Consider the following 19063-nt stretch of genomic DNA (forward strand, 5'->3'; position numbering starts at 1 on the left):
AGACGTGCATCCGGTATCCGCCATTAGTGCAGTGGGATTTAGACAATTGATGGAGGTAGTGTGTCCTCGGTTCCAAATCCCGTCTAGATTCCACCTGCATCCTCAAAGCAGCAGCGACAAGCGTGCGTCTGTCTGTTAAAGGGTGGTGACACCGTCAAAGTGTGCTACACAAACAAATAAAATATTGTTCTTTTTTTTTCTGTCTTTGTGAATTGTGTGGGCTGTAGCCGCACTTGCATCCTCAAAGCAGCAGCGACAAGCGTGCGTCTGTCTGTTAAAGGGTGGTGACACCCTCAAAGTGTGCTACACAAACAATAAAAATATTCTTCTTCTTTCTGTCTTTGTGAGTTGTGTGGGCTGTAGCCGCACCTGCATCCTTAAAGCAGCAGCGACAAGCGTGCGTCTGTCTGTTAAAGGGTGGTGACCCCCTCAAAGTGTGCTACACAAACAATTAAAATATTGTTCTTTTTTTTTTCTGTCTTTGTGAATTGTGTGGGCTGTAGCCGCACTTGCATCCTCAAAGCAGCAGCGACAAGCGTGCCTCTGTCTGTTAAAGGGTGTTTTAACTCTCAAAGTGCTCCAAAAAATAAAAAATTTTTTTTAATGTGTTTGTGACTTGTGTGTGATGTTGCCGCACTTGCATCCTCAAAGCAGCAGCGACAAGCGTGCGTCTGTCTGTTAAAGGGTGTTGTAACTCTCAAAGTGCTCCAAAAAATATATATTTTTTTTTAATGTGTTTGTGACTTGTGTGTGATGTAGCCGCACTTGCATCCTCAAAGCAGCAGCGACAAGCGTGCGTCTGTCTGTTAAAGGGTGGTGACACCCTCAAAGTGTGCTACACAAACAATAAAAATATTCTTCTTTTTTCTGTCTTTGTGAATTGTGTGGGCTGTAGCCGCACCTGCATCCTTAAAGCAGCAGCGACAAGCGTGCGTCTGTCTGTTAAAGGGTGGTGTAACTCTCAAAGTGCTCCAAAAAAGAAAAAACTATTTTTTTAATGTGTTTGTGACTTGTGTGCGATGTAGCCGCACTTGCATCCTCAAAGCAGCAGCGACAAGCGTGCGTCTGTCTGTTAAAGGGTGGTGACACCCTCAAAGTGTGCTACACAAACAATAAAAATATTCTTCTTTTTTCTGTCTTTGTGAATTGTGTGGGCTGTAGCCGCACCTGCATCCTTAAAGCAGCAGCGACAAGCGTGCGTCTGTCTGTTAAAGGGTGGTGACACCCTCAAAGTGTGCTACACAAACAATTAAAATATTGTTCTTTTTTTTTCTGTCTTTGTGAAATGTGTGGGCTGTAGCCGCACCTACATCCTTAAAGCAGCAGCGACAAGCGTGCGTCTGTCTGTTAAAGGGTGGTGACACCCTCAAAGTGTGCTACACAAACAATAAAAATATTCTTCTTCTTTTTTCTGTCTTTGTGAATTGTGTGGGCTGTAGCCGCACTTGCATCCTCAAAGCAGCAGCGACAAGCGTGCGTCTGTCTGTTAAAGGGTGGTGTAACCCTCAAAGTGCGCTCCACAAACAATAAAAATATTCTTTTTTTTTTTCTGTCTTTGTGAATTGTGTGGGCTGTAGCCGCACTTGCATCCTCAAAGCAGCAGTGACAAGCGTGCGTCTGTCTGTTAAAGGATTACATCGGTGACAGCATCCAAGTAGGCATGTCAGACAGTCCGTACCTGTACTGGCAGGAAAAAGAAGCAATTTGGAGGTCCCTGTACAAACTGGCTCTATTTTACCTGAGTTGCCCCCCCTCCAGTGTGTACTCCGAAAGAGTGTTTAGTGCAGCCGGGAACCTTGTCAGCGAAAGGCGTAGGAGGTTGCTTCCACAAAATGTGGAGAAGATAATGTTCATAAAATGAATTATCAACTCTTCCAGGGAGACCAGCCTCCAGAACGTACAGAGGGACCTGTGGTTCCAGCAGGGATGAATTAATACTCTGTGAGGATGAGGATGTACACACTGAAGAGGGTGAGGAATTGGTGGATGAGGAGGATGAGGATGACATCTTGCCTCCGTAGAGCCAGTTTGTGCAGGGACAGATTAATTGCCAGCTTGTTTTGTGGGGGCCCACACAAACCAATCATTTCAGCCACAGTTGTGTGGCAGACCCTGGCGCTGAAATGATTGGTTTGTTAAAGTGTGCATGTCCTGTTTATACAACATAAGGGTGGGTGGGAGGGCCCAAGGACAATTCCATCTTGCACCTCTTTTTTTTCTTTGCATTGTGTACAGTTTGGGGCCTAGTTTTTCAAACTGCCATCCTGTCTGCCACTGCAGTTTCACGCCTAGATGGGTCACGTGTTTGTGCCGCCCACTCGTGCCGCTTAGCATAGTCATCCAGCTACCTCGGTGCAACCTTTTGGACATAAAAACACTATTGTGAGGTGTGAGGTGTTCAGAATAGACTGGAAATGAGTGGAAATTAAGGTTATTGAGGTTAATAATAGCATAGGAGCAGAAAAACCTACAAATTCTGTGATTTTAGCTGTTTTTATGCTTTTTTTTCAAAAAAATACAGATCCAAAACACAAAACCCAGAACCCAAAACACGGAAGGGTGGTTTTGGCAAAACCAATCCAGATCCAAAACACGAAGAAAGATCCAGATCCAAAACCAAAACACAAACCACGAAAAGTGGCCGGTGCACACCCCTAGTTTGAGGTGATAATACATTTGCACTTCACACAAGAGTCTGTGAGAACAAAAGAGGTTTTGTTTTCCTTTGAACACACAACAGGTGGGCGCCTGCTGACAGAGGGCATGTAGAACTACAACCCTCAGCCATCCACACTGCTGGATGTTCACTTCGTGTATGAGAAATTATGCACTTAAATCTCAAACATTAATAACTAGCGTCCTTATATCAAACCCCGAATACTCACACACTACATATTCGCACACAAGGTTCCATTAGCATCAAATTGTATGATTCAAGTTGGTTAAGTTAGTTTAAATGCTAAGAAATAGAGGTTTTTGATATCTAAGGTATTATACATGATAAGCAAGGTGTGTTTGGTTTCGTTCTGATGCGTACGCTTTTTACAGAATCCCAGTGTTATCGGTGGAGAGATCGCATCATGCAAACTCAAGTTACGGATCGCAGAACTTACAAGCAACAAAATGTTTAGTTGATGGAATGTTACAGGAGGCGTTACCAGAAAGACTCCGGCTGTTAGAGGCAGGGAAAGTCTATTTGAAACAACCTGTTAAATGTGTCGTTACATATGCTTCTCCTCTGGGAACCAATGAGATCAGCAGGAAGTTCCCCCTTTGTCCTGTTTCAGTCTGGGGGGGAATAAATACATGTGTCCGAACACTGGTTTGCCAGTTCATGCTGAATTTTGGGTGAACTGAGGATATCTAGTCAGAAGTCTATCTCTGGGTCCAGAGGCGCAGCGTATGTATAACCGTACTTGGGTCTGTATTATTTCCTTTTACGCCTAACTTGTGTATGTATAGATTGCGTGTAACTGACTGTACTTTTACCTGAATATTACTTGTGCGTTGGAACCACAGATTCCACTCCTGTCTTTATTTGCGGTCATACTGCGTACGCAATTAGCGTTGTGTTTAGAGGTTTATAGGCAGGTTTTGTCTTAGATGTTCTAGGCAGGTGAAACTTAGAGGTTTATAGGCAGGAATGTATTAAAAGGTTTATTTACAAATTCAACAGTGGGGGCTCATCGGTTTATCACACTATCTGATACACGATAACACTTGGTCAGTCCTCTCTCAGCAAAAGGGTGGAGGCGCCTTTTGGGAGACGCATTAGTCTTTCATTACCACAGTGTTGCTGAGAGCGTACTGCCGGTTATTGTGTAGAGGAAGCGCTGATTAGAATCCAGGGACAAGAGAGGAAAAAAAAAGTATGTTTTTCCTCTGTTGATAGAACCTTGTGTTTAGAGGGGTGCTGCTGTATTTGCGTACGCAGCTAAAACACATTTTTGCGTACGCAGTTAAAAAGTCATTATACACTTGTGTGGTAGTAGCATAATTGTGTATGCGGCCGGTCGCACAATAAGCGTATACGCACTTCCGGTTCTGCTGCCACGTGTTTGAACAAAGCCATTAAGGTTTACATTTTTTTTTCTATCTACCAATATCTGGGTTAAACGTTTATTTTCTGCACAGAGAAAAAGTGTGTAACAGTGAGTATGTGTTGGACAGTTAAGGGTATCGTTTGATCCTTAAGGGCTAGGTGCAAGGGTTAGCCTAGCCGCTCGGTAAGCAGCTTACCGTTCAGTACACAGAGCAGGTGTATGGTTTGTTATTTTTGTTAGGGACCGGCTCTCAGTGTGACTGCAGTGTTCAATAAAATTTGAGCATTGTAGTTGAGCCGCACTAGGTGTGATTGTGAGCTGAGAGATAATAGGTGAGTGGGGCGCATCTAGAAATTTCGTCCGTAGGTGAGCGGGGCGCATCTAGAAATTTCGTCCGTAGGTAAGTGAAAGTATCTTGATTGTCTTTCACCAGTTTAAATTTTTATTGAAAAGCGTAGGAGTTGTCTCAGAATGGGACCCACGCAAACAGTAGAAATGTTAGGCAATGATGTGCTGCTAATGGAGACTCCGATTGGATCAGGCCGTCGTATTATGCATACTAAGTACGGTACTTATGCAACAAGGTATTGTGATTTATGGTTTAATATGACGAGGTAGAGTGTTAGACCGTTTCCCAGAATTGGTAGTTTTGATAAAAATGTGTTAGATAATGTCCAGGATCACATCAGTATGGTGCGATCCCGAGAGAAAAAGATTAAGTATTTTGAATGTTTAAAAATATGGCAGCATGAAGGGGATGCTTGGCTTAAAAATGTGCAAACGACGCAAACTAGCGTTGCGAACGCATTGCCAGAAAATACATCCACGACGCTGAGATGCAATACGGGCGAGCCGCAAATTGGCACGCACGTGCGGCAAAGTAGCGTCGTGGAGAGTATTGCCAGCAGTACACGCTCACCTCCCCCACCTTATGTGGATGGAGGTGCAAGTACGGTTACCAAAAATACCAATAAAAATGTAACAAGTAATTTGTACCCCCTCTTAAGTAACCATAAAGAAAATGTTCATGATGCGGATGATGAGCCTATTGTAATGTCTGCTTTTTCCCATGCTGTACAAATGATAGATGCTGCATCACCACAATCACGGGTGGTGCCGCCATCTCCATCGGTAACAGTAAGGGAAGTGTTAATACACTCGGCACCCATTGAGGAAGTTGTTAATACCATACGTAGCAGCAGCAGATCAAACCCCCAGCCAGGTAACCAGGTCAGAGGTAGCAACGCTGCCGGTCTGCATCCCATTCGGACAATAACTGTTCCGAATGGAAATGCAGATGCAAACGGTGTAGTGCCCACGAGGGAAGTAGTAATGCATTGTCCATGGACAAGAGCAGAACTGAATTCCATCATAAATGATTTCCCCAATCCCAAAAAGGAACTAGCCAAATGTCAAAGATTTTTGAGAAATTTGGGTAGTTCTCATGAGCCCACTAATAAAGATTGGCGTGTGGTGTTAAGGGCCTGCCCGCCACACAATACCGACGTGACAAAATTTATCACGGACTGTGTATTGGATGGCGACGTTCCCTTAACAGACCAAGTAAACCAAGGTAACATTTCCCGCATTGTGACTCAATTGGGTATATATTTTCCAGTAGTAGTTAACTGGAACAAAATCTTCACAATCAAACAAAAAGAGAGTGAAACTGCAGAAGAATATTGCGACCGGGCTCTGCAGGCTATCACCCAGTACACTGGGATAGAAGATATTAAAGATAGCACTCACCACAGGGGAATGATAGTCACGGTACTCATGGACGGTCTGAAAGACGATTTAAAGACTCGGGTTCAGACCTCACAGCCTGGCTGGCGGGGACTTACAATAGATAACCTCATAGAGTCTGCCATAGAACATGACAAAAACATCTCAAAAAAGAGGGAGACCCAGAGCGAAAAATTAATGGCTGTCAGTATACAAGCTCTGGAGAGAATGACGTTAACATCACAGCCAACCGACACACCTGCACCCACAGACACACCTGCACCTGAACAAATACACGTCCTCACTAATCCCACACCACAGCAAACACATCCTTACCCCACATATCATACACAACCACAGGTCCCATACTCATATCCCCCACAATATCCTTACCCTCCCTATCCTTACCCATACCCACCACCTTTCCCTCTTGCTCAAATCCCACAACAATCTTTTCATCCATCCCGTTCAAAATTATGTTTTACTTGTCACCAAGTGGGACACATAAGTAAGTACTGCAAAGTGAAGAACACCACACAGGAACACGAGTTTCCCATGGGTTCATAGGTAACCCCAGTATCTTCTCCCAGGCCTTATATGACTGTTTACAATCTTTTCAACCAATCAATAGATCTGTTCTAATGAAAAATGTGGACGATTTATTGTTGTATTTTGGGTCATGTTTAAATGATATTAAACTGTTTTGCTTTATCTCCCACTCATAGGACACAAGGTTGCTAAGGATAAACGGCAGCCATGCCAGGCTGAGGTCGACTACTCGGAATACTATCCAACCCAGTGGCACAGGCATTATTTAGAGCAGTAGCTATTGATAACAATATTTAATTGCAGGAACCTGTATGCAGATACTATATTCCTAGAATTATTAAAAATGATAGGGGGACTTATTTTATAGGTGACGTTTCCAAGAACATGTGTAAGATGATGGGTAACAACACTGAGATTATCCCAGATTGGCTTTTCCTTTATTTGCCCCCCTTTGAGATACTGTCCAAACAGGCAGCCTCATGTGAAAATATGATAATGAGGTTACTGTGCAGGGTCTCACAAAGATGAATGAGAATAACCGAAATTGAAAGTGTTATTAACTAACATGTCTAATGCAAATTGTCATGATGTCAAAATCTGGAAGAATTTGTTATGATCCAAAATTTTTTTAGCTCAGGTTGTTTGACTGATCAGTGGAAAGGTCCATATCTGATGATACAGCATCCTCAAAGGGTGGCCGGGGAAGATACGTGGGTCCATTCCACTCACTATAGGGAGGTTAACCAACCGGTGGAGATACAAGGCAGAGACAAGGCCGATAACGTGGACCTGTTGATTGCGAGCTTGTGCCGGAAGGATTAAAAAGGTGACGGTGAGATATCTGAGCTAAAGAAATGTGTAGATCAGTGCTTCCAGCAATGGAGTGGTCTGCTGTGGTCATCCTAGTTCTTTTTCTTTCCAGAGTTTTTGTCATGATGATCTGTTTGGGGATACTCAGTGTCTGTGATGGGGGACCAATAAAGGAGATGTGAGCTGATGGCGGAGCTGATGGAGTGGAGTCAGGAGGAGTGCAATGCCAATCAGGGGAGTTTCTGACCAATTTTAGTATTGTAATTGTTATGTTATTTGGGAAAAATACTTCCAGAAGTTATGACCCTCACACATGTTGAAATGTTGGGAATAAATAAAAACACACCGTCACCATATCTTCACACACAATATGAACACAGAGGCAAGAGAAATATGATACCTGGTGATATGCATAAAGCCGCTCAGTTAATCAGTGAGACAACTGGCTTCCAAGTTTTAGTCGCCCTGGATCCCACCAGAATTGCTAGGGGTACATAAAATTTTTGATATATCCAGGAACTTGCTAAATTAATAGATAATATCACCGAGATGTACGATGACACATTCAGGTACACAGGGAGAGAATTGCAAGCGTACAAGAAAGAACTAGTGCAACACAGGCTAGTGTTGAATTATTTAACAGCTGTTACTGGAGGGTATTGCGTAACATTAGCCACCCAATTTGGAGTAAAGTGTTGCACTTATGTCACCAATGATACCAGCGACCCTAAGGAGGTGATAGACCAGAAGATGGATGAGATTCTGCAGCTAAAGTGGGAATTTCGTAAGAACCATAACGCATCAGTGGCTGAAGCAGGGGAAAAGATAGAAGGATGAGTGTCATGGCTGAACCCAGTGAAATGATTCTCGGGTCTAGGAGAGTGGGTCCAGGAAGTGGTCGCCAGCGTAGGCAAATTCTTGATCCTTATACTGATTGTCATCATAGTAATTGGCATATGCGTCCGGTATGTTCCTATTGTGTTGAAGTGTGGAAAATGTGAAAACAGAGTGAAACGAAGGGATGAAACTATGATGGTGGTCAGAAATGATAATATGTATAGAGAGGTAGATACAGAACTGCACTACAACCCTGAGCTAGGAAGTACCATCATTTAAATGTATAATATTTAGACATGCATAGAAGATATTATTGAAATATTATTTATCGAACACCCAGACAATGTAAAGTCTCAAATTCCCCTTCAAAACTACTGTTATAAGACTGGTGCATCCCCACATCTGTCACATGATCTCCCAAGATCCGCGGTGTGCGTATAATAGTAGTTTTATGCCCCCGCCTAGAGACACATTGTTGAGAGATTAAGAACCACCTTGTGCCATCCCATGATAACACCAAATAATATGTAAATGTAAGCCTAAATTAAATTCTAATAGCAGATTGTGATAGCATGTTGTTTGCTATCAAAGGGTGGACTGTCGAAGTTGAATAATTGGCTGAGACAAGTTCAGTTTAAAATTTAATCGCAGAGACGCCATCTTGCGAATGGCCGCAAGACTCCATTTTGGAAATGAGATTGCAAGACACCATTTTTGTGGTCAGCCAATTCAAGTCATAACTCAGGAGCTAAGAACAGATGGCAATGTTTTTGTTAACCTACCAAGGGCAACTGGAAAAACAAGCTTTCTGAGTAAAAGTAAATAAGAAGAGACAATGGGTATTTTTACATACAAATTGGGAATCCCTGGATGCAGATAAAGTATAGTTGTGGCAATTGTAATATAATATCTACACAATTGGATTTGTCTGAATCCTAGACAGAATGGCCCCAAATTCCACAGTTTGAGGTGATAATACATTTGCACTTCACACAAGAGTCTGTGAGAACAAAAGAGGTTTTGTTTTCCTTTGAACACACAACAGGTGGGGGCCTGCTGACAGAGGGCATGTAGAACTACAACCCTCAGCCATCCACAATGCTGGATGTTCACTTCGTGTATGAGAAATTATGCACTTAAATCTCACCCATTAATAACTAGCGTCCTTATATCAAACCCCGAATACTCACACACTACAAATTCACACACAAGGTTCCATTAGCATCAAATTGTATGATTCAAGTTGGTTAAGTTAGTTTAAATGCTAAGAAATAGAGGTTTTTGATATCTAAGGTATTATACATGATAAGCAAGGTGTGTTTGGTTTCGTTCTGATGCGTACGCTTTTTACAGAATCCCAGTGTTATCAGTGGAGAGATCGCATCATGCAAACTCAAGTTACGGATCGCAGAACTTACAAGCAACAAAATGTTTAGTTGATGGAATGTTACAGGTGGCGTTACCAGAAAGACTCCAGCTGTTAGAGGCAGGGAAAGTCTATTTGAAACAACCTGTTAAATGTGTCGTTACATATGCTTCTCCTCTGGGAACCAATGAGATCAGCAGGAAGTTCCCCCTTTGTCCTGTTTCAGTCTGGGGGGGAATCACAAATTATATTTTATCCCACTGGATCTTGGAATATTACCATCAGTAACTACCTGTTACTGACTCTGGGCCTGATTCAGAGCTGGATGCTATTTGCGGACGGTCGTTCTAAAAAAGGGGCCGGATATTTAAATTAAACACTTGCTCTTTGTGGTGTTTTGACGCCTCTATGTCTGAGCAAGCATTCTAAAAATGCGCTCGCTATTTTGTAAAGACGCCCCTTTGCCGTTCGCATCACACGTCATCTCCGGTATTTATTACATTAATCGGGAACATCGAAAGGCATCTGAACTGCTCACAGTGGTTGTGGTAGGATTTTCTTACCGCTATCACTGCGAGCAGCTCAGGCTAAAAGACAACCAAGTGACGTGGTCGATGACGCTCCTTTACTAATTATGCACTCCCATTAAACACCCTTTTTACCGTTAGGCACGCCTGCGTTCGGATCTCCACTCCCCCGTTTTCAAGCACCTTCCCCTTTTACCACCCACAAACGGTACATTCTGTCAATCACATTAGCAGCCCCTTGCTGTTTTGCGAGCGCTTGATTTCCGACCGCAATGACTGGTTTGCGCATGCGCATTACGACCCATACGCATGTGCAGTTGTGCGAACATCGCTCAGAGCGAACGAGCGGCCGCTTACGAGCGGCTATGAATCAGGCCCTCTGCCCAATTCCCTTCACCGAAGATGCTCAGGGTAAATCACAGCATACAGATGTTACAAAAGTACATTTTTGTTTTGATGTCCATAAAGATACAAAGTTTTAAACCTTGCAAGGCTTCTTTTATCTGGTTCAAATACACAATACCAGAGGGGAAAAATAAAGCCCTGGGTCCCTTAACCAGTCAAGCTAAGTGCATGTCCTAGATATGCTAAGATCTGTGGTTAGTTTTCCAAGATATTTGGAACAACCTCCCTGCCGAGTTCCTTCAAAAACTGTGTGCAAATGTACCTAGAAGAATTGATGCTGTTTTGAAGGCAAAGGGTGGTCACATCAAATATTGATCTGTGTGTGTGTGTATATATATATATATATATATATATATATATATTGAATTTTATGGTGAAGAAAAATGCCTTTAGTGTGCAAAAAAAAAAAGTATTTATAATGCCAAGTTATTTAGTGAAGAAAACGTCTATTCAAAATGTTCCAAGGGGATCCGAATTGTCCCTGTTGCAAACTTCTGTGGTATCTTCATACGATATTTTCTCAGAGTATATCCCAAAGGAAACCAATGTATAAACAAAAGAAACATATAGTGTAATACTGATAATTAAGTATAAGTGCTCACACACAGAAAACGTGTAACCAATCTATTTGTGAACAGCACTCTAATCGTGCTCAAGAATATAAAGCTACACTACCTTAGATATAAATGCCTAGTACCAAATATAAGAGGTTAAGTGCAGATAAAAGATGTCCGCCTCTGATCCCGTTCAATCCAGAGAATGTTCATATGGAATATGGGAACACAGAAAACAAGACCTCTAATCGCGTAGTATGTTTAAACAGACATACATTTTAATTAAAAATACAACAAGGACTAGTACAATATGCAAATAAAATGTCAACTTATCTGTCCAGTAGTTTTGGGGGTGACCACAGAAGGTCCAAGTACAGCTCAACACGTTTCGTCCCTCTTTGATTTTTTGGGGACTTCCTCAGGAGCAGGACAGCTGTTTTCTGTGTTCCCATATTCCATATGAACATTCTCTGGATTGAACGGGTTCAGAGGCGGATGTCAGCTTGGGTCTTTGTATGCACCAGGGGTTATGCTGCCAATTCTCCACAGCCACTGGATGTCCCCTGTCCCCCAGCATGCAGCCAATCAGCCACATTGTGTTGGGAATGCGGGAACTGAGCTCCCGGTGCCAGAGGTCAGTGCATGGTCCCCCCAGTTAAAATATATACCAAAATACATCTGGATTTTGACTGCTGGGATGCCGTTGTCTAGATTCTATCCACCAGTATTGTGACTGTTGGTATCCCATACCCAACCCACATCCCCTGTTGAAGCCCAGTGCTGAGATGGGGTTAAGCCTTTTAGTAGTGGGGCTGTATATGAGGGGACAGACATAGCCTAATTTATGTGTAATGTCCAGGCTGACCCTTAGAGATAGATAACAACTTCAACCTGCATAATTTAATAGCACTGGGGAGCTGGTCTATTCATCCCTATCTGTATATAGAATTCAGTGTAAAAGGAAGACTAATAGCCCAAGTAACTCCTGGGAAATGGTGTAGTGTGGTGGAAAAACAGGTTTCTAAAAGGATTGGCTGTGGAAAGAGATGAATTAGGGATTCCCTGGAGGTAATGGAGCCTGTCCTCTTTCTCCATTCACTCTAGTGAACCCTTAAGTCTGTTCTTACTACAGCCAAGACTTTAGAAACATACTTTTCCAACACACTACAACATTTCCCTGAAGTTTAAAAGCATAATATAGAAACATGAAACAAAATACAGACCATCTATAATCTCACCTGTATTCCAGTGTGTATTTACTGTAAATACAGAAATGTAAACTATTATTATCCATTATTGGACATTTTTGTCTAAAGGTACTAGAATAGACTAAATGATTTGTCTGTCAAATACTTTTCTGACAAACAGGCTGCTATGTGTAGGAAAATAATACAACAGCACAAATATGTACCTCAAATATGATCCATGTGACAATTTTACCTTGAACTTTTATGTTTTCATAACCTTTAAAAATTTGTACATTTATAAAACTCTCTTTTATAAGTCAACTTATATTTTAGGTTCATTGGTTTTTGATCCAATGCAGACAACAGTAGATTCATAATATTTGATAAACTTTACAATACATTCCTTTTATTTCTGGGTCATACATTTCATAATCTTGAAAATGAGGCATGCAAACAAAACAGCATCAAAGAGAACAAAACATAAACCGATTTTATGTTCTTATAAGATAAAAGTAAAAATTGGCATGCTGGTATTACATAAAGGAGTGGCTTGGTAATTATGGTTGTAAGATAATAAAGTGGGTGCATGTCAGGACAAGTCCAGCTCTTTAAATCAAAGAAATATTCAGTGAGTCCTGTAATAATAATAAAAAAAACACTGTAAACATTATTTATAACTAACATTTCAAGGTGAGGGGATTACAGTAGGTTCTGTAACTTTACAGAGAGTTCTGCACTACTCAAAGTAGTCCCGAGTTTACGTGAACAGTCTTGAAATGATGAAAAACATGTTGCCAGTCTGAATAGCAAGGAACCACGTGGGAAATGAGTGTGTATTTAGGCTGTTTAGACTTGGTTGGTCAGAAATGGGTATTATTATTATTACCAGTTATTTATATAGCGCACACATATTCCGCAGCGCTTTAAAGAGAATACTCGGCAATTCACAGCTATCCCTGCCCCAGTGGAGCTTACAATCTATATTCCCTAACACATGCATACTCACATACACACTAGGGTTAATTTTGTTAGCAGCCAATTAACCTATCAGTATATTTTTGGAGTGTGGGAGGAAACCGGAGCACCCGGAGGAAACCCACGCAAGCACAGGGAGAATATACAAACTCCACACAGTTAGGGCCATTGTGGGTATTGAACCAACGACCTCAGTGCTGTGAGGCAGTAACGCTAACCATTACACCATCTGTGCTGCCCAGTGACTTAATGTATCAGGCACTGTGAGGTATGTACAGTATAACTGTAGGTAATATAGTACAATGGGAGCATAAGTGGTACCTGTTTATCTTCTAGCTTTGGAAACTAATAACAAAGAATTTGTGTACAGTTTGGGTACAGCATACAGTAGTAAAAGGTTTGGAAATGGTAATAAGTGAGATGAGAGTTCTAGGCTAGGAAAGAGATATTCAATTGTGAAGAACAACATTCTGAAATGATATTATGGAGGAAGCAGTCAGTCAATTAAAGTCTATAGTTGCCTGAAGAAATTTAAAAGGAGGTATAAATGTCTTGTTTTTGGACAGCATCTATCACTATCCAATACAACGTAAAAAGGAAAATTTGCTTACTATAGTTATATTAGTAAATTACACATATGCATATGATAAATAGAGAGAGAGAGAGATGGTAGATAAAACTTTATTTAGTCAATGACACAATATGTTTTTATCTTTCTAATGTTATTCATTGTAGTACTTTGCCTCAACTGTAACTAGCACATATTTTGAGTCAGATGCAGCTCAAAATGTATCCAACTTAAAAAAATAAATAACTTGAGCACCAAACATATGTTATGGTTAGCCATGTTAGTAGTAAATGCTAAAGTTACACACTAAAACAAAATACACAGCTAATGCAGGGTATACACAGCCAGATAAAATGTCTGTCAGACCGACAGACATTTTATCTGGCTGCCTGCCAGCCGCAGATGTCGCCGGCATACACTGTGAGAGAAATTTTACAGTGTATAGCCCGACATCCGCGTTCCGCCCCCGGGGGAGGAGACATTTCCCTGTTCCTTCCGTAGGAAGGAACACAGGAAATTTCTGTCTGTCGGCCGCGCTGGGCATACACTGCCCGATGCGGCCGACAGTTACCAGGTAAATATCGCATCGGACGGGCATGCTGGACAATCCTGCATGCCCGACCGAGCAATATTTAACCCTCGGTCGCCCGCACACACGCTACAATTATCTGGGCGATCCGCCGATATCAGGCGGATCACCCCGATAATTGTAGCGTGTATGGCCAGCATAAGACGCTCCACCATGAGTAGCTATTGGAAAAATTCCAAATTAATTTTTTGCTGCAAAATAATTTGTATAAAATAGCAAATTAAAGTAGCAAATTTTAAGAAAAATCACAAGGCATGGCTTAGTCATAGGGTCCATGGCATGACAAATTGGGCCAAATGGCTAGATTTTAGGAAAGGTGTATGTGGACACAACTGTATGTTAACATAATTAAAGTTCTTGACAGAGAGCCTGATTAAGATCTTAAGAAGTCCCTAAAAGGCTGCTATGCATCGGAGATAACATACATACAGTAATTATGCGGTCTACAGATTCAACAATATCAACACCAAGGAAAACCACACCCAGATGGCTGTCTGCATCCATGCAAGAGACTAACATCACAGGACAACAACCTGGAAGTCTTGCGTCTTCTAAGGAGGTCACCGTGTGCGTTCCACATACACTGGAATTTAGGAGCCGAGGATGAGCACCAGGAACACAGTTCAAGTGCCAGTACCCACTAAACACTCACAGTTTCCGGAAGAGAGCAGGGTGGAAGGAAGCACACAACAGGACATTGGCTAGTGGGTAAGACAATGACACACAGAGTTATGGGATGCCAACCTCCTGGTCAGGGCTGGATTTCCCATAAGGCAACCTAGGCGCTCGCCTAGCGCCTGGCGGGACCCAAGGGGCCCGTGAATGGGCCCCTTTACCCCAAAAAAATCTGTCCACTCAAAACTATCCCAGAGAAACAGTGCGCAAGTATCGTGTGATGTCATGACATCACGTGGACCCGCCCACTCTCCCAGAGTCCCGCTGCAGTGTTGCTGTCTGCACTGTCTGTCACAGACTGTGCATAGGAGGGATGGAGAGTCATTGTTCACGGCCCACCGCCCAGCCCTATAAACTCCAGCCAGCTCCAGAGCCGCCTCAGCACAGCAGCCTCTGCCAGACTTGCCAGTGCCACCAGCTGCAGGCAGCACCCAGTGAGGAGCAGAGGCACACAGAGGCAGAACTCCAGAGGCAGACTGGCAGCCAGTCAGTCACTGGCTGAATCTGAGTGGCACAACACAGTGAGGATCCAGCTCACAGTGGAGCACAGTAGCCGGACAGGTAGGGTATTGTGTAAACATCACTCTAAAAGAGTGACAGGTTTTGTGACTTTGTTCTGCCAAAGGGGGTTGGGCAAGGGAGTGGTTTAGTGTAAACTTAAGGGGAGCTCACAGGAAGTACATCCTCTTTTCCAATGGATTTTGCATTTTAGTACTATTATGGTATTTGATGGTATTTTTTATGTTAGGTACTTGTAATATACTTGTACTATAAGGCAACCCTATCCACTCCCCTCCTATTATAAAAAAATAAATCCTATAGTGTACTTTAAAAAAGAAGGGTGGGGTGCTCACCCATGTCTGGTGATGACACATCACCATTGTTGCACTAAGCTGAGCACAGTCACACACATTACAGTGCATGTCCATACCACAGCCCCCACTGAAGATGTCACCTTCTAAACCTTAGCACTCTTTTACATAAGGCTTATGTGTTGCATGTAATGGGTAATGGGGGAGGGCCCCCACCTTGATAGTACTAAGAGGGAAAATCTTAGGGTATTAGGGTTAGTTAAGGGGTAGGGTATTAGGGTTGGTGTAGCAGCTTGGGTTAGATGTTATAGTTAGTTTTGGGATTTGGGTTAGTGTATTACTTATAGGGTATTATGGTTAGTGTAGTGGTTTGGGTTAGTGATATGGTATTAGAGATGGTTTAGCGGTTTGAATTAGAGTATTAGGGTTAGTTTAGGTGTTTGTATTAGGGTATTATGGTTAGCTTAGTTGTTTGGGTTAAGGTATTAGGGAAAACATAGCGCTATGGATTGTTTGAGAGAGGATGGCCCCAAACCTGTATCTTGCCTGGGGCCCCATAAGGTCTAATTCCAGCTCTGCTCCTGGTCACTTAACCCCCCCTTGTATATTGACTTTCATGCCAATGAAAATTCCATAATCAGGATTCTAATAGCACATCCTACTAGTTTCATTTCTAACAAGTAGACATATTTGGTATACCGATTACAGCTCCAATCAATTCATGTACTTATTGTATATATGTGTGCATGGTGACTTGTACCTAGTTCTTTTCATGCTACACCTATTTAAGTAAGGATTGAAAGTATCCAACGTACTCATTTTATCTTTACTTTTACTCATTAGGATAATTAGCACATACAATTTTAGCCTACAGACACCCACAACACAGAATCACATAAAGCATGTCCATTATCATCTGTTAAAGTAATGTGAATAGATGGCTGCAACTTCATATTATATAGCCACCAATTATATACTGTGGTACCTGAAGTGGTCAACTCAATCAGAATCAGTTTACTGTCGTTACTGGTAGTAATTATAATCATTGCATATCATTGTAATACACATTACTCCCCCCAAAAAATCTGACATACATATACTCTAGTGTAAATGAGTCCCACAATACATATCTTGCATTTTGGTTAGTTTTGAAACTTTTCTTCCATCTCTAATACCCCTTTCAGACATACGACCCGGGAAATTTCCTGCTCAGAATTTCTCCTGTGCAAATTCCCGGGTATTTGGTCGAGACCCCCCTTTCACACTACAGCGTCTACCAGGGAAATTCCCAGGTAGACGCCTTTCAGACATAAGCAGGGTTTTTTAGTTTTTAATATTACCTGCCTCTCCTCTGCCCTTCCTAGCCTATACCCTCTCCGGCTGCCGCTGATGATGTCATCATCATGCAGCAGACAGCCGACCAATCACTACAGGCATTTTATTTTATTATTATTAAATTATTTAAATGCGCCCTGGTGGTCCAGCGGGAGTGCGGGCGGCTCGCTGTGGCAGGGATCCGCCGGCAGGTGTCCGCAGCGTCCGGCACTGGGGGTAGTGAGCAGCAGCGCTGAGCGTCCTATAGGACACTCTGCGCTGCCAACTCATAGCAGCAGTGCTGAACGTCCGCGCTGCCAACTCAAAGCAGCAGCGCTGGGCGTCCTATAGGACGGTCTGCGCTGCCAAATTAATGTAAAAGCTGCTTGGTGCAACCCGGGAGTAGTAAATTCCCGGGTAGCACCATTCAGACATAAGCAGGGTAATTTCCCGGGACTTAGGTCCCGGGAAATTCCCTGGTCGACTGAAGGGTCAGCTACCCGGAAATGTGTTCCAGGGTAGGTACCTTTCAGACATACGCGGCAACCGTGGAATTTGGCTAAGGCAGGCCAAATTCCCGGGATTCTCGGCATGTCTGAAAGGGGTATAAGCAATATGTATAAAAATGTATGATCCTCCTTACTACACATCATTTATCTAGCAGAGTAAAAATGTCACTTTGCTTGTCCCACCATGAATCAATTCATTTATAATTCAGGTCAATAAAGTCTGTCATTCATTAGCAAAAGAATTGAATTTGATAAAGCAGATCCGCCCATGTGTTTATAACATGGTCTTCACTGCACTACAGCCAGATTTACACTTCATCGTTGTTCCAAAAAGCTGAGCAGCTGCAACACACTAAAGACTTTAGGACAGGTAATGCAAATTTTAATACCAAAATGTTACAGTACTACTTTTTTAGGGAGCATATTCAATGGTAAAGCACAATGATTTCACTTGAAAATACTGTTTTACCTTGTAATCCGCATAATAAAATCTGTGACTTTATTTATTCCCTGCTTATAATGATGTATGTATTTTTAAAAGAAAAATAGTGATGACCAAAAGTGGAAATCTGCATCGCAGGCTTATTTTGGTTTGTCAGACCACAATTAATGTGTAGCAAGTCCCATGGGGTACATTCTAGATTACTAGGCTTGCCCAATGTTATTTTGTTGTCCAGTTGAATTCAACATGACCACACAGCTCTTAAGGTGCGTATCCACTTACAGACTGTGAAACGAGAGCACGATTACGACATTGTAATCATGCAGTCGTTTCACAATCTGTGATGTTCCTACACTGAGCGTTCAGTCGTTCAGTCTAGACACATCAATCAACCCCGAACATGGGCAACCTGACAACGTCGTCAGATTGACCAGCATGTTTAGGCGATGATAGATGTCAAAAGGACCAGCAGGCACGCGCATCGCTGGTCGTTTTTATATTAAAATGCCCGATTTGTACCCGATTTCAAGAGATTGAACGATAACAACGTCATTATCGTTCAATCGCCTGGTAAAATCGGGTAGTGGATACGCATTATTACAGTCCTGGCCCTTCTGGTCCTTTAATTACTACATGGGAAGAACTCATGTGCGTGTGGTTTGGATTATAATATACATTAACGCTGTAAATACTTTTTGCAGAACAATTGTCATTGTTTGGCCAACAGCTTTTACAAATCTATTTTAACTTGGAACTTTGCTTATCTCTATTTACAGTTGTACATTGGTATACAATGTATCGGTTTGTTTAAATGGTTTATTATTCCAGCCCAAAAGCCACATAAGTACAAATAGATTTTTTTATTTGTATTAAAGATAAACAACACTAACAGTATATAGCAAAATGAACATTATTATGACTTTCACATTTTACTGAAACAATTACGGACATTGAAGTAGGATTTTAGTCCTAAATTGCATGTTGAAAACTGAGATACACCTTGGTGCTGTCATTTGACATAAAGGAGGGGAGGAGGTGAAAATTTGAAATGGCACTCTCAGTCAATGTAAAGCACGCTGGGCCAGGGTAGGACTAGCCGACAGGGGTACAAAGGTACAGTACTCATTAGTCCTTTTTCTGCTTTATGCCCCATTAGTCCCAGCTTTTACAGTATTT

Source organism: Taudactylus pleione, unplaced genomic scaffold (assembly GCF_031769625.1).
Source record: "Taudactylus pleione unplaced genomic scaffold, aTauple2 ptg001573l, whole genome shotgun sequence".
NCBI classification, from domain to species: domain Eukaryota; kingdom Metazoa; phylum Chordata; class Amphibia; order Anura; family Myobatrachidae; genus Taudactylus; species Taudactylus pleione.